The 14,880-nt window shown below is 42.9% G+C and overlaps 17 pseudogenes; all 17 read right to left on the reverse strand.

Annotated features, from left to right (window-relative positions):
- Positions 1 to 193: 193 nt before the first annotated feature.
- Positions 194 to 312, reverse strand: LOC115925759 (annotated as a pseudogene).
- A 768-nt stretch (positions 313 to 1,080) lies between these two features.
- On the reverse strand, positions 1,081 to 1,199 carry LOC115925760 (annotated as a pseudogene).
- Positions 1,200 to 1,967: 768 nt separating this feature from the next.
- Positions 1,968 to 2,086, reverse strand: LOC115925761 (annotated as a pseudogene).
- Positions 2,087 to 2,854: 768 nt separating this feature from the next.
- On the reverse strand, positions 2,855 to 2,973 carry LOC115925762 (annotated as a pseudogene).
- A 768-nt stretch (positions 2,974 to 3,741) lies between these two features.
- On the reverse strand, positions 3,742 to 3,860 carry LOC115925763 (annotated as a pseudogene).
- A 768-nt stretch (positions 3,861 to 4,628) lies between these two features.
- On the reverse strand, positions 4,629 to 4,747 carry LOC115925764 (annotated as a pseudogene).
- A 769-nt stretch (positions 4,748 to 5,516) lies between these two features.
- On the reverse strand, positions 5,517 to 5,635 carry LOC115925765 (annotated as a pseudogene).
- A 768-nt stretch (positions 5,636 to 6,403) lies between these two features.
- LOC115925766 lies at positions 6,404 to 6,522 on the reverse strand (annotated as a pseudogene).
- Positions 6,523 to 7,290: 768 nt separating this feature from the next.
- LOC115925767 lies at positions 7,291 to 7,409 on the reverse strand (annotated as a pseudogene).
- Positions 7,410 to 8,177: 768 nt separating this feature from the next.
- Positions 8,178 to 8,296, reverse strand: LOC115925769 (annotated as a pseudogene).
- Positions 8,297 to 9,064: 768 nt separating this feature from the next.
- LOC115925770 lies at positions 9,065 to 9,183 on the reverse strand (annotated as a pseudogene).
- A 768-nt stretch (positions 9,184 to 9,951) lies between these two features.
- Positions 9,952 to 10,070, reverse strand: LOC115925771 (annotated as a pseudogene).
- A 768-nt stretch (positions 10,071 to 10,838) lies between these two features.
- Positions 10,839 to 10,957, reverse strand: LOC115925772 (annotated as a pseudogene).
- A 768-nt stretch (positions 10,958 to 11,725) lies between these two features.
- On the reverse strand, positions 11,726 to 11,844 carry LOC115925773 (annotated as a pseudogene).
- Positions 11,845 to 12,611: 767 nt separating this feature from the next.
- LOC115925774 lies at positions 12,612 to 12,730 on the reverse strand (annotated as a pseudogene).
- A 769-nt stretch (positions 12,731 to 13,499) lies between these two features.
- LOC115925775 lies at positions 13,500 to 13,618 on the reverse strand (annotated as a pseudogene).
- Positions 13,619 to 14,386: 768 nt separating this feature from the next.
- Positions 14,387 to 14,505, reverse strand: LOC115925776 (annotated as a pseudogene).
- Positions 14,506 to 14,880: the final 375 nt, after the last annotated feature.

The raw sequence follows: 14,880 nt of genomic DNA on the forward strand, positions 1-14,880 counted from the left end.
CTTTTAGAAGGGATCAAGAGCAACCAAAAACTCGTCACCCTTTTCTTTGCTCCTCCAGAAAAGCGTGATATTTTTTTTCCTATTCGGGATTTTGAAGAGGGGAAAAAAGAGAGAAATAAAAAAAAAAAAAAAGGTAAGAGAAGGATGTCTCCATGTCTAGGTCATCACATTGTCTACAACTCCGGCAACAAAATGCCTACAACATCCGGTATTCAAAAGCGGTCTCCCATCCATGTACTGACCAGGCCCTATGCTGCTTGACTTCGGTGATCGGACGTGAACCAGTATATTCAGCATGGTATGGTCGTAGACAAAGGACTCGTGAATTTAAACCTATTTAACATTAGACAATGACGTCACCATCTGATTTCTTTTGATGGGGTGGTAGTAGTAGTAGTTTCAGATGTTCATGATTGTTTGAAAGTGACCGACTGGGTAAGGAAACGGCTCTTCTCCAACTAAGAGACTGTGTCCTCTGTAGATGGAGCTCTTGTTCAACTATATTATTGGGGGTATCAATAATACTCCAGAGCTGCACTTCTATGCCTTGTTCAGATCAGGTCTTGGGGAAGAGGAATATAACAAGATGACGTCATATTCTAAATAAGCCTTTGAGCAGACCTAGTACCTCGACACGCGATATAGTATTCACCTTGTCTTTGTTTATGACGTAATGGTCATCATGCGCAAAGAGTGTGCGCATTGACACTGTCTTGGAAACGGTTGCGGATAAAACATTGTGCCATTATGCTACATGGAGGATGGAAGAAAAGAAAAAGGAGGAGCCGGGCCAGGATGAGAAGGGAGGGGGGCGGGAGTTTGTTATAGATGTGAAGGAGGGAAGGAAGGAAGGACGGTAATAGAGGGAAGAGGTCGATAATAAGCTTCTTTTAGAAGGGATCAAGAGCAACCAAAAACTCGTCACCCTTTTCTTTGCTCCTCCAGAAAAGCGTGATATTTTTTTTCCTATTCGGGATTTTGAAGAGGGGAAAAAAGAGAGAAATAAAAAAAAAAAAAAAGGTAAGAGAAGGATGTCTCCATGTCTAGGTCATCACATTGTCTACAACTCCGGCAACAAAATGCCTACAACATCCGGTATTCAAAAGCGGTCTCCCATCCATGTACTGACCAGGCCCTATGCTGCTTGACTTCGGTGATCGGACGTGAACCAGTATATTCAGCATGGTATGGTCGTAGACAAAGGACTCGTGAATTTAAACCTATTTAACATTAGACAATGACGTCACCATCTGATTTCTTTTGATGGGGTGGTAGTAGTAGTAGTTTCAGATGTTCATGATTGTTTGAAAGTGACCGACTGGGTAAGGAAACGGCTCTTCTCCAACTAAGAGACTGTGTCCTCTGTAGATGGAGCTCTTGTTCAACTATATTATTGGGGGTATCAATAATACTCCAGAGCTGCACTTCTATGCCTTGTTCAGATCAGGTCTTGGGGAAGAGGAATATAACAAGATGACGTCATATTCTAAATAAGCCTTTGAGCAGACCTAGTACCTCGACACGCGATATAGTATTCACCTTGTCTTTGTTTATGACGTAATGGTCATCATGCGCAAAGAGTGTGCGCATTGACACTGTCTTGGAAACGGTTGCGGATAAAACATTGTGCCATTATGCTACATGGAGGATGGAAGAAAAGAAAAAGGAGGAGCCGGGCCAGGATGAGAAGGGAGGGGGGCGGGAGTTTGTTATAGATGTGAAGGAGGGAAGGAAGGAAGGACGGTAATAGAGGGAAGAGGTCGATAATAAGCTTCTTTTAGAAGGGATCAAGAGCAACCAAAAACTCGTCACCCTTTTCTTTGCTCCTCCAGAAAAGCGTGATATTTTTTTTCCTATTCGGGATTTTGAAGAGGGGAAAAAAGAGAGAAATAAAAAAAAAAAAAAAGGTAAGAGAAGGATGTCTCCATGTCTAGGTCATCACATTGTCTACAACTCCGGCAACAAAATGCCTACAACATCCGGTATTCAAAAGCGGTCTCCCATCCATGTACTGACCAGGCCCTATGCTGCTTGACTTCGGTGATCGGACGTGAACCAGTATATTCAGCATGGTATGGTCGTAGACAAAGGACTCGTGAATTTAAACCTATTTAACATTAGACAATGACGTCACCATCTGATTTCTTTTGATGGGGTGGTAGTAGTAGTAGTTTCAGATGTTCATGATTGTTTGAAAGTGACCGACTGGGTAAGGAAACGGCTCTTCTCCAACTAAGAGACTGTGTCCTCTGTAGATGGAGCTCTTGTTCAACTATATTATTGGGGGTATCAATAATACTCCAGAGCTGCACTTCTATGCCTTGTTCAGATCAGGTCTTGGGGAAGAGGAATATAACAAGATGACGTCATATTCTAAATAAGCCTTTGAGCAGACCTAGTACCTCGACACGCGATATAGTATTCACCTTGTCTTTGTTTATGACGTAATGGTCATCATGCGCAAAGAGTGTGCGCATTGACACTGTCTTGGAAACGGTTGCGGATAAAACATTGTGCCATTATGCTACATGGAGGATGGAAGAAAAGAAAAAGGAGGAGCCGGGCCAGGATGAGAAGGGAGGGGGGCGGGAGTTTGTTATAGATGTGAAGGAGGGAAGGAAGGAAGGACGGTAATAGAGGGAAGAGGTCGATAATAAGCTTCTTTTAGAAGGGATCAAGAGCAACCAAAAACTCGTCACCCTTTTCTTTGCTCCTCCAGAAAAGCGTGATATTTTTTTTCCTATTCGGGATTTTGAAGAGGGGAAAAAAGAGAGAAATAAAAAAAAAAAAAAAGGTAAGAGAAGGATGTCTCCATGTCTAGGTCATCACATTGTCTACAACTCCGGCAACAAAATGCCTACAACATCCGGTATTCAAAAGCGGTCTCCCATCCATGTACTGACCAGGCCCTATGCTGCTTGACTTCGGTGATCGGACGTGAACCAGTATATTCAGCATGGTATGGTCGTAGACAAAGGACTCGTGAATTTAAACCTATTTAACATTAGACAATGACGTCACCATCTGATTTCTTTTGATGGGGTGGTAGTAGTAGTAGTTTCAGATGTTCATGATTGTTTGAAAGTGACCGACTGGGTAAGGAAACGGCTCTTCTCCAACTAAGAGACTGTGTCCTCTGTAGATGGAGCTCTTGTTCAACTATATTATTGGGGGTATCAATAATACTCCAGAGCTGCACTTCTATGCCTTGTTCAGATCAGGTCTTGGGGAAGAGGAATATAACAAGATGACGTCATATTCTAAATAAGCCTTTGAGCAGACCTAGTACCTCGACACGCGATATAGTATTCACCTTGTCTTTGTTTATGACGTAATGGTCATCATGCGCAAAGAGTGTGCGCATTGACACTGTCTTGGAAACGGTTGCGGATAAAACATTGTGCCATTATGCTACATGGAGGATGGAAGAAAAGAAAAAGGAGGAGCCGGGCCAGGATGAGAAGGGAGGGGGGCGGGAGTTTGTTATAGATGTGAAGGAGGGAAGGAAGGAAGGACGGTAATAGAGGGAAGAGGTCGATAATAAGCTTCTTTTAGAAGGGATCAAGAGCAACCAAAAACTCGTCACCCTTTTCTTTGCTCCTCCAGAAAAGCGTGATATTTTTTTTCCTATTCGGGATTTTGAAGAGGGGAAAAAAGAGAGAAATAAAAAAAAAAAAAAAGGTAAGAGAAGGATGTCTCCATGTCTAGGTCATCACATTGTCTACAACTCCGGCAACAAAATGCCTACAACATCCGGTATTCAAAAGCGGTCTCCCATCCATGTACTGACCAGGCCCTATGCTGCTTGACTTCGGTGATCGGACGTGAACCAGTATATTCAGCATGGTATGGTCGTAGACAAAGGACTCGTGAATTTAAACCTATTTAACATTAGACAATGACGTCACCATCTGATTTCTTTTGATGGGGTGGTAGTAGTAGTAGTTTCAGATGTTCATGATTGTTTGAAAGTGACCGACTGGGTAAGGAAACGGCTCTTCTCCAACTAAGAGACTGTGTCCTCTGTAGATGGAGCTCTTGTTCAACTATATTATTGGGGGTATCAATAATACTCCAGAGCTGCACTTCTATGCCTTGTTCAGATCAGGTCTTGGGGAAGAGGAATATAACAAGATGACGTCATATTCTAAATAAGCCTTTGAGCAGACCTAGTACCTCGACACGCGATATAGTATTCACCTTGTCTTTGTTTATGACGTAATGGTCATCATGCGCAAAGAGTGTGCGCATTGACACTGTCTTGGAAACGGTTGCGGATAAAACATTGTGCCATTATGCTACATGGAGGATGGAAGAAAAGAAAAAGGAGGAGCCGGGCCAGGATGAGAAGGGAGGGGGGCGGGAGTTTGTTATAGATGTGAAGGAGGGAAGGAAGGAAGGACGGTAATAGAGGGAAGAGGTCGATAATAAGCTTCTTTTAGAAGGGATCAAGAGCAACCAAAAACTCGTCACCCTTTTCTTTGCTCCTCCAGAAAAGCGTGATATTTTTTTTCCTATTCGGGATTTTGAAGAGGGGAAAAAAGAGAGAAATAAAAAAAAAAAAAAAGGTAAGAGAAGGATGTCTCCATGTCTAGGTCATCACATTGTCTACAACTCCGGCAACAAAATGCCTACAACATCCGGTATTCAAAAGCGGTCTCCCATCCATGTACTGACCAGGCCCTATGCTGCTTGACTTCGGTGATCGGACGTGAACCAGTATATTCAGCATGGTATGGTCGTAGACAAAGGACTCGTGAATTTAAACCTATTTAACATTAGACAATGACGTCACCATCTGATTTCTTTTGATGGGGTGGTAGTAGTAGTAGTTTCAGATGTTCATGATTGTTTGAAAGTGACCGACTGGGTAAGGAAACGGCTCTTCTCCAACTAAGAGACTGTGTCCTCTGTAGATGGAGCTCTTGTTCAACTATATTATTGGGGGTATCAATAATACTCCAGAGCTGCACTTCTATGCCTTGTTCAGATCAGGTCTTGGGGAAGAGGAATATAACAAGATGACGTCATATTCTAAATAAGCCTTTGAGCAGACCTAGTACCTCGACACGCGATATAGTATTCACCTTGTCTTTGTTTATGACGTAATGGTCATCATGCGCAAAGAGTGTGCGCATTGACACTGTCTTGGAAACGGTTGCGGATAAAACATTGTGCCATTATGCTACATGGAGGATGGAAGAAAAGAAAAAGGAGGAGCCGGGCCAGGATGAGAAGGGAGGGGGGCGGGAGTTTGTTATAGATGTGAAGGAGGGAAGGAAGGAAGGACGGTAATAGAGGGAAGAGGTCGATAATAAGCTTCTTTTAGAAGGGATCAAGAGCAACCAAAAACTCGTCACCCTTTTCTTTGCTCCTCCAGAAAAGCGTGATATTTTTTTTCCTATTCGGGATTTTGAAGAGGGGAAAAAAGAGAGAAATAAAAAAAAAAAAAAAAGGTAAGAGAAGGATGTCTCCATGTCTAGGTCATCACATTGTCTACAACTCCGGCAACAAAATGCCTACAACATCCGGTATTCAAAAGCGGTCTCCCATCCATGTACTGACCAGGCCCTATGCTGCTTGACTTCGGTGATCGGACGTGAACCAGTATATTCAGCATGGTATGGTCGTAGACAAAGGACTCGTGAATTTAAACCTATTTAACATTAGACAATGACGTCACCATCTGATTTCTTTTGATGGGGTGGTAGTAGTAGTAGTTTCAGATGTTCATGATTGTTTGAAAGTGACCGACTGGGTAAGGAAACGGCTCTTCTCCAACTAAGAGACTGTGTCCTCTGTAGATGGAGCTCTTGTTCAACTATATTATTGGGGGTATCAATAATACTCCAGAGCTGCACTTCTATGCCTTGTTCAGATCAGGTCTTGGGGAAGAGGAATATAACAAGATGACGTCATATTCTAAATAAGCCTTTGAGCAGACCTAGTACCTCGACACGCGATATAGTATTCACCTTGTCTTTGTTTATGACGTAATGGTCATCATGCGCAAAGAGTGTGCGCATTGACACTGTCTTGGAAACGGTTGCGGATAAAACATTGTGCCATTATGCTACATGGAGGATGGAAGAAAAGAAAAAGGAGGAGCCGGGCCAGGATGAGAAGGGAGGGGGGCGGGAGTTTGTTATAGATGTGAAGGAGGGAAGGAAGGAAGGACGGTAATAGAGGGAAGAGGTCGATAATAAGCTTCTTTTAGAAGGGATCAAGAGCAACCAAAAACTCGTCACCCTTTTCTTTGCTCCTCCAGAAAAGCGTGATATTTTTTTTCCTATTCGGGATTTTGAAGAGGGGAAAAAAGAGAGAAATAAAAAAAAAAAAAAAGGTAAGAGAAGGATGTCTCCATGTCTAGGTCATCACATTGTCTACAACTCCGGCAACAAAATGCCTACAACATCCGGTATTCAAAAGCGGTCTCCCATCCATGTACTGACCAGGCCCTATGCTGCTTGACTTCGGTGATCGGACGTGAACCAGTATATTCAGCATGGTATGGTCGTAGACAAAGGACTCGTGAATTTAAACCTATTTAACATTAGACAATGACGTCACCATCTGATTTCTTTTGATGGGGTGGTAGTAGTAGTAGTTTCAGATGTTCATGATTGTTTGAAAGTGACCGACTGGGTAAGGAAACGGCTCTTCTCCAACTAAGAGACTGTGTCCTCTGTAGATGGAGCTCTTGTTCAACTATATTATTGGGGGTATCAATAATACTCCAGAGCTGCACTTCTATGCCTTGTTCAGATCAGGTCTTGGGGAAGAGGAATATAACAAGATGACGTCATATTCTAAATAAGCCTTTGAGCAGACCTAGTACCTCGACACGCGATATAGTATTCACCTTGTCTTTGTTTATGACGTAATGGTCATCATGCGCAAAGAGTGTGCGCATTGACACTGTCTTGGAAACGGTTGCGGATAAAACATTGTGCCATTATGCTACATGGAGGATGGAAGAAAAGAAAAAGGAGGAGCCGGGCCAGGATGAGAAGGGAGGGGGGCGGGAGTTTGTTATAGATGTGAAGGAGGGAAGGAAGGAAGGACGGTAATAGAGGGAAGAGGTCGATAATAAGCTTCTTTTAGAAGGGATCAAGAGCAACCAAAAACTCGTCACCCTTTTCTTTGCTCCTCCAGAAAAGCGTGATATTTTTTTTCCTATTCGGGATTTTGAAGAGGGGAAAAAAGAGAGAAATAAAAAAAAAAAAAAAGGTAAGAGAAGGATGTCTCCATGTCTAGGTCATCACATTGTCTACAACTCCGGCAACAAAATGCCTACAACATCCGGTATTCAAAAGCGGTCTCCCATCCATGTACTGACCAGGCCCTATGCTGCTTGACTTCGGTGATCGGACGTGAACCAGTATATTCAGCATGGTATGGTCGTAGACAAAGGACTCGTGAATTTAAACCTATTTAACATTAGACAATGACGTCACCATCTGATTTCTTTTGATGGGGTGGTAGTAGTAGTAGTTTCAGATGTTCATGATTGTTTGAAAGTGACCGACTGGGTAAGGAAACGGCTCTTCTCCAACTAAGAGACTGTGTCCTCTGTAGATGGAGCTCTTGTTCAACTATATTATTGGGGGTATCAATAATACTCCAGAGCTGCACTTCTATGCCTTGTTCAGATCAGGTCTTGGGGAAGAGGAATATAACAAGATGACGTCATATTCTAAATAAGCCTTTGAGCAGACCTAGTACCTCGACACGCGATATAGTATTCACCTTGTCTTTGTTTATGACGTAATGGTCATCATGCGCAAAGAGTGTGCGCATTGACACTGTCTTGGAAACGGTTGCGGATAAAACATTGTGCCATTATGCTACATGGAGGATGGAAGAAAAGAAAAAGGAGGAGCCGGGCCAGGATGAGAAGGGAGGGGGGCGGGAGTTTGTTATAGATGTGAAGGAGGGAAGGAAGGAAGGACGGTAATAGAGGGAAGAGGTCGATAATAAGCTTCTTTTAGAAGGGATCAAGAGCAACCAAAAACTCGTCACCCTTTTCTTTGCTCCTCCAGAAAAGCGTGATATTTTTTTTCCTATTCGGGATTTTGAAGAGGGGAAAAAAGAGAGAAATAAAAAAAAAAAAAAAGGTAAGAGAAGGATGTCTCCATGTCTAGGTCATCACATTGTCTACAACTCCGGCAACAAAATGCCTACAACATCCGGTATTCAAAAGCGGTCTCCCATCCATGTACTGACCAGGCCCTATGCTGCTTGACTTCGGTGATCGGACGTGAACCAGTATATTCAGCATGGTATGGTCGTAGACAAAGGACTCGTGAATTTAAACCTATTTAACATTAGACAATGACGTCACCATCTGATTTCTTTTGATGGGGTGGTAGTAGTAGTAGTTTCAGATGTTCATGATTGTTTGAAAGTGACCGACTGGGTAAGGAAACGGCTCTTCTCCAACTAAGAGACTGTGTCCTCTGTAGATGGAGCTCTTGTTCAACTATATTATTGGGGGTATCAATAATACTCCAGAGCTGCACTTCTATGCCTTGTTCAGATCAGGTCTTGGGGAAGAGGAATATAACAAGATGACGTCATATTCTAAATAAGCCTTTGAGCAGACCTAGTACCTCGACACGCGATATAGTATTCACCTTGTCTTTGTTTATGACGTAATGGTCATCATGCGCAAAGAGTGTGCGCATTGACACTGTCTTGGAAACGGTTGCGGATAAAACATTGTGCCATTATGCTACATGGAGGATGGAAGAAAAGAAAAAGGAGGAGCCGGGCCAGGATGAGAAGGGAGGGGGGCGGGAGTTTGTTATAGATGTGAAGGAGGGAAGGAAGGAAGGACGGTAATAGAGGGAAGAGGTCGATAATAAGCTTCTTTTAGAAGGGATCAAGAGCAACCAAAAACTCGTCACCCTTTTCTTTGCTCCTCCAGAAAAGCGTGATATTTTTTTTCCTATTCGGGATTTTGAAGAGGGGAAAAAAGAGAGAAATAAAAAAAAAAAAAAAGGTAAGAGAAGGATGTCTCCATGTCTAGGTCATCACATTGTCTACAACTCCGGCAACAAAATGCCTACAACATCCGGTATTCAAAAGCGGTCTCCCATCCATGTACTGACCAGGCCCTATGCTGCTTGACTTCGGTGATCGGACGTGAACCAGTATATTCAGCATGGTATGGTCGTAGACAAAGGACTCGTGAATTTAAACCTATTTAACATTAGACAATGACGTCACCATCTGATTTCTTTTGATGGGGTGGTAGTAGTAGTAGTTTCAGATGTTCATGATTGTTTGAAAGTGACCGACTGGGTAAGGAAACGGCTCTTCTCCAACTAAGAGACTGTGTCCTCTGTAGATGGAGCTCTTGTTCAACTATATTATTGGGGGTATCAATAATACTCCAGAGCTGCACTTCTATGCCTTGTTCAGATCAGGTCTTGGGGAAGAGGAATATAACAAGATGACGTCATATTCTAAATAAGCCTTTGAGCAGACCTAGTACCTCGACACGCGATATAGTATTCACCTTGTCTTTGTTTATGACGTAATGGTCATCATGCGCAAAGAGTGTGCGCATTGACACTGTCTTGGAAACGGTTGCGGATAAAACATTGTGCCATTATGCTACATGGAGGATGGAAGAAAAGAAAAAGGAGGAGCCGGGCCAGGATGAGAAGGGAGGGGGGCGGGAGTTTGTTATAGATGTGAAGGAGGGAAGGAAGGAAGGACGGTAATAGAGGGAAGAGGTCGATAATAAGCTTCTTTTAGAAGGGATCAAGAGCAACCAAAAACTCGTCACCCTTTTCTTTGCTCCTCCAGAAAAGCGTGATATTTTTTTTCCTATTCGGGATTTTGAAGAGGGGAAAAAAGAGAGAAATAAAAAAAAAAAAAAAGGTAAGAGAAGGATGTCTCCATGTCTAGGTCATCACATTGTCTACAACTCCGGCAACAAAATGCCTACAACATCCGGTATTCAAAAGCGGTCTCCCATCCATGTACTGACCAGGCCCTATGCTGCTTGACTTCGGTGATCGGACGTGAACCAGTATATTCAGCATGGTATGGTCGTAGACAAAGGACTCGTGAATTTAAACCTATTTAACATTAGACAATGACGTCACCATCTGATTTCTTTTGATGGGGTGGTAGTAGTAGTAGTTTCAGATGTTCATGATTGTTTGAAAGTGACCGACTGGGTAAGGAAACGGCTCTTCTCCAACTAAGAGACTGTGTCCTCTGTAGATGGAGCTCTTGTTCAACTATATTATTGGGGGTATCAATAATACTCCAGAGCTGCACTTCTATGCCTTGTTCAGATCAGGTCTTGGGGAAGAGGAATATAACAAGATGACGTCATATTCTAAATAAGCCTTTGAGCAGACCTAGTACCTCGACACGCGATATAGTATTCACCTTGTCTTTGTTTATGACGTAATGGTCATCATGCGCAAAGAGTGTGCGCATTGACACTGTCTTGGAAACGGTTGCGGATAAAACATTGTGCCATTATGCTACATGGAGGATGGAAGAAAAGAAAAAGGAGGAGCCGGGCCAGGATGAGAAGGGAGGGGGGCGGGAGTTTGTTATAGATGTGAAGGAGGGAAGGAAGGAAGGACGGTAATAGAGGGAAGAGGTCGATAATAAGCTTCTTTTAGAAGGGATCAAGAGCAACCAAAAACTCGTCACCCTTTTCTTTGCTCCTCCAGAAAAGCGTGATATTTTTTTTCCTATTCGGGATTTTGAAGAGGGGAAAAAAGAGAGAAATAAAAAAAAAAAAAAAGGTAAGAGAAGGATGTCTCCATGTCTAGGTCATCACATTGTCTACAACTCCGGCAACAAAATGCCTACAACATCCGGTATTCAAAAGCGGTCTCCCATCCATGTACTGACCAGGCCCTATGCTGCTTGACTTCGGTGATCGGACGTGAACCAGTATATTCAGCATGGTATGGTCGTAGACAAAGGACTCGTGAATTTAAACCTATTTAACATTAGACAATGACGTCACCATCTGATTTCTTTTGATGGGGTGGTAGTAGTAGTAGTTTCAGATGTTCATGATTGTTTGAAAGTGACCGACTGGGTAAGGAAACGGCTCTTCTCCAACTAAGAGACTGTGTCCTCTGTAGATGGAGCTCTTGTTCAACTATATTATTGGGGGTATCAATAATACTCCAGAGCTGCACTTCTATGCCTTGTTCAGATCAGGTCTTGGGGAAGAGGAATATAACAAGATGACGTCATATTCTAAATAAGCCTTTGAGCAGACCTAGTACCTCGACACGCGATATAGTATTCACCTTGTCTTTGTTTATGACGTAATGGTCATCATGCGCAAAGAGTGTGCGCATTGACACTGTCTTGGAAACGGTTGCGGATAAAACATTGTGCCATTATGCTACATGGAGGATGGAAGAAAAGAAAAAGGAGGAGCCGGGCCAGGATGAGAAGGGAGGGGGGCGGGAGTTTGTTATAGATGTGAAGGAGGGAAGGAAGGAAGGACGGTAATAGAGGGAAGAGGTCGATAATAAGCTTCTTTTAGAAGGGATCAAGAGCAACCAAAAACTCGTCACCCTTTTCTTTGCTCCTCCAGAAAAGCGTGATATTTTTTTTCCTATTCGGGATTTTGAAGAGGGGAAAAAAGAGAGAAATAAAAAAAAAAAAAAAGGTAAGAGAAGGATGTCTCCATGTCTAGGTCATCACATTGTCTACAACTCCGGCAACAAAATGCCTACAACATCCGGTATTCAAAAGCGGTCTCCCATCCATGTACTGACCAGGCCCTATGCTGCTTGACTTCGGTGATCGGACGTGAACCAGTATATTCAGCATGGTATGGTCGTAGACAAAGGACTCGTGAATTTAAACCTATTTAACATTAGACAATGACGTCACCATCTGATTTCTTTTGATGGGGTGGTAGTAGTAGTAGTTTCAGATGTTCATGATTGTTTGAAAGTGACCGACTGGGTAAGGAAACGGCTCTTCTCCAACTAAGAGACTGTGTCCTCTGTAGATGGAGCTCTTGTTCAACTATATTATTGGGGGTATCAATAATACTCCAGAGCTGCACTTCTATGCCTTGTTCAGATCAGGTCTTGGGGAAGAGGAATATAACAAGATGACGTCATATTCTAAATAAGCCTTTGAGCAGACCTAGTACCTCGACACGCGATATAGTATTCACCTTGTCTTTGTTTATGACGTAATGGTCATCATGCGCAAAGAGTGTGCGCATTGACACTGTCTTGGAAACGGTTGCGGATAAAACATTGTGCCATTATGCTACATGGAGGATGGAAGAAAAGAAAAAGGAGGAGCCGGGCCAGGATGAGAAGGGAGGGGGGCGGGAGTTTGTTATAGATGTGAAGGAGGGAAGGAAGGAAGGACGGTAATAGAGGGAAGAGGTCGATAATAAGCTTCTTTTAGAAGGGATCAAGAGCAACCAAAAACTCGTCACCCTTTTCTTTGCTCCTCCAGAAAAGCGTGATATTTTTTTTCCTATTCGGGATTTTGAAGAGGGGAAAAAAGAGAGAAATAAAAAAAAAAAAAAGGTAAGAGAAGGATGTCTCCATGTCTAGGTCATCACATTGTCTACAACTCCGGCAACAAAATGCCTACAACATCCGGTATTCAAAAGCGGTCTCCCATCCATGTACTGACCAGGCCCTATGCTGCTTGACTTCGGTGATCGGACGTGAACCAGTATATTCAGCATGGTATGGTCGTAGACAAAGGACTCGTGAATTTAAACCTATTTAACATTAGACAATGACGTCACCATCTGATTTCTTTTGATGGGGTGGTAGTAGTAGTAGTTTCAGATGTTCATGATTGTTTGAAAGTGACCGACTGGGTAAGGAAACGGCTCTTCTCCAACTAAGAGACTGTGTCCTCTGTAGATGGAGCTCTTGTTCAACTATATTATTGGGGGTATCAATAATACTCCAGAGCTGCACTTCTATGCCTTGTTCAGATCAGGTCTTGGGGAAGAGGAATATAACAAGATGACGTCATATTCTAAATAAGCCTTTGAGCAGACCTAGTACCTCGACACGCGATATAGTATTCACCTTGTCTTTGTTTATGACGTAATGGTCATCATGCGCAAAGAGTGTGCGCATTGACACTGTCTTGGAAACGGTTGCGGATAAAACATTGTGCCATTATGCTACATGGAGGATGGAAGAAAAGAAAAAGGAGGAGCCGGGCCAGGATGAGAAGGGAGGGGGGCGGGAGTTTGTTATAGATGTGAAGGAGGGAAGGAAGGAAGGACGGTAATAGAGGGAAGAGGTCGATAATAAGCTTCTTTTAGAAGGGATCAAGAGCAACCAAAAACTCGTCACCCTTTTCTTTGCTCCTCCAGAAAAGCGTGATATTTTTTTTCCTATTCGGGATTTTGAAGAGGGGAAAAAAGAGAGAAATAAAAAAAAAAAAAAAAGGTAAGAGAAGGATGTCTCCATGTCTAGGTCATCACATTGTCTACAACTCCGGCAACAAAATGCCTACAACATCCGGTATTCAAAAGCGGTCTCCCATCCATGTACTGACCAGGCCCTATGCTGCTTGACTTCGGTGATCGGACGTGAACCAGTATATTCAGCATGGTATGGTCGTAGACAAAGGACTCGTGAATTTAAACCTATTTAACATTAGACAATGACGTCACCATCTGATTTCTTTTGATGGGGTGGTAGTAGTAGTAGTTTCAGATGTTCATGATTGTTTGAAAGTGACCGACTGGGTAAGGAAACGGCTCTTCTCCAACTAAGAGACTGTGTCCTCTGTAGATGGAGCTCTTGTTCAACTATATTATTGGGGGTATCAATAATACTCCAGAGCTGCACTTCTATGCCTTGTTCAGATCAGGTCTTGGGGAAGAGGAATATAACAAGATGACGTCATATTCTAAATAAGCCTTTGAGCAGACCTAGTACCTCGACACGCGATATAGTATTCACCTTGTCTTTGTTTATGACGTAATGGTCATCATGCGCAAAGAGTGTGCGCATTGACACTGTCTTGGAAACGGTTGCGGATAAAACATTGTGCCATTATGCTACATGGAGGATGGAAGAAAAGAAAAAGGAGGAGCCGGGCCAGGATGAGAAGGGAGGGGGGCGGGAGTTTGTTATAGATGTGAAGGAGGGAAGGAAGGAAGGACGGTAATAGAGGGAAGAGGTCGATAATAAGCTTCTTTTAGAAGGGATCAAGAGCAACCAAAAACTCGTCACCCTTTTCTTTGCTCCTCCAGAAAAGCGTGATATTTTTTTTCCTATTCGGGATTTTGAAGAGGGGAAAAAAGAGAGAAATAAAAAAAAAAAAAAAGGTAAGAGAAGGATGTCTCCATGTCTAGGTCATCACATTGTCTACAACTCCGGCAACAAAATGCCTACAACATCCGGTATTCAAAAGCGGTCTCCCATCCATGTACTGACCAGGCCCTATGCTGCTTGACTTCGGTGATCGGACGTGAACCAGTATATTCAGCATGGTATGGTCGTAGACAAAGGACTCGTGAATTTAAACCTATTTAACATTAGACAATGACGTCACCATCTGATTTCTTTTGATGGGGTGGTAGTAGTAGTAGTTTCAGATGTTCATGATTGTTTGAAAGTGACCGACTGGGTAAGGAAACGGCTCTTCTCCAACTAAGAGACTGTGTCCTCTGTAGATGGAGCTCTTGTTCAACTATATTATTGGGGGTATCAATAATACTCCAGAGCTGCACTTCTATGCCTTGTTCAGATCAGGTCTTGGGGAAGAGGAATATAACAAGATGACGTCATATTCTAAATAAGCCTTTGAGCAGACCTAGTACCTCGACACGCGATATAGTATTCACCTTGTCTTTGTTTATGACGTAATGGTCATCATGCG

Source organism: Strongylocentrotus purpuratus, unplaced genomic scaffold, assembly GCF_000002235.5.
Source record: "Strongylocentrotus purpuratus isolate Spur 01 unplaced genomic scaffold, Spur_5.0 spur5_scaffold_18, whole genome shotgun sequence".
Classification (NCBI taxonomy): domain Eukaryota; kingdom Metazoa; phylum Echinodermata; class Echinoidea; order Camarodonta; family Strongylocentrotidae; genus Strongylocentrotus; species Strongylocentrotus purpuratus.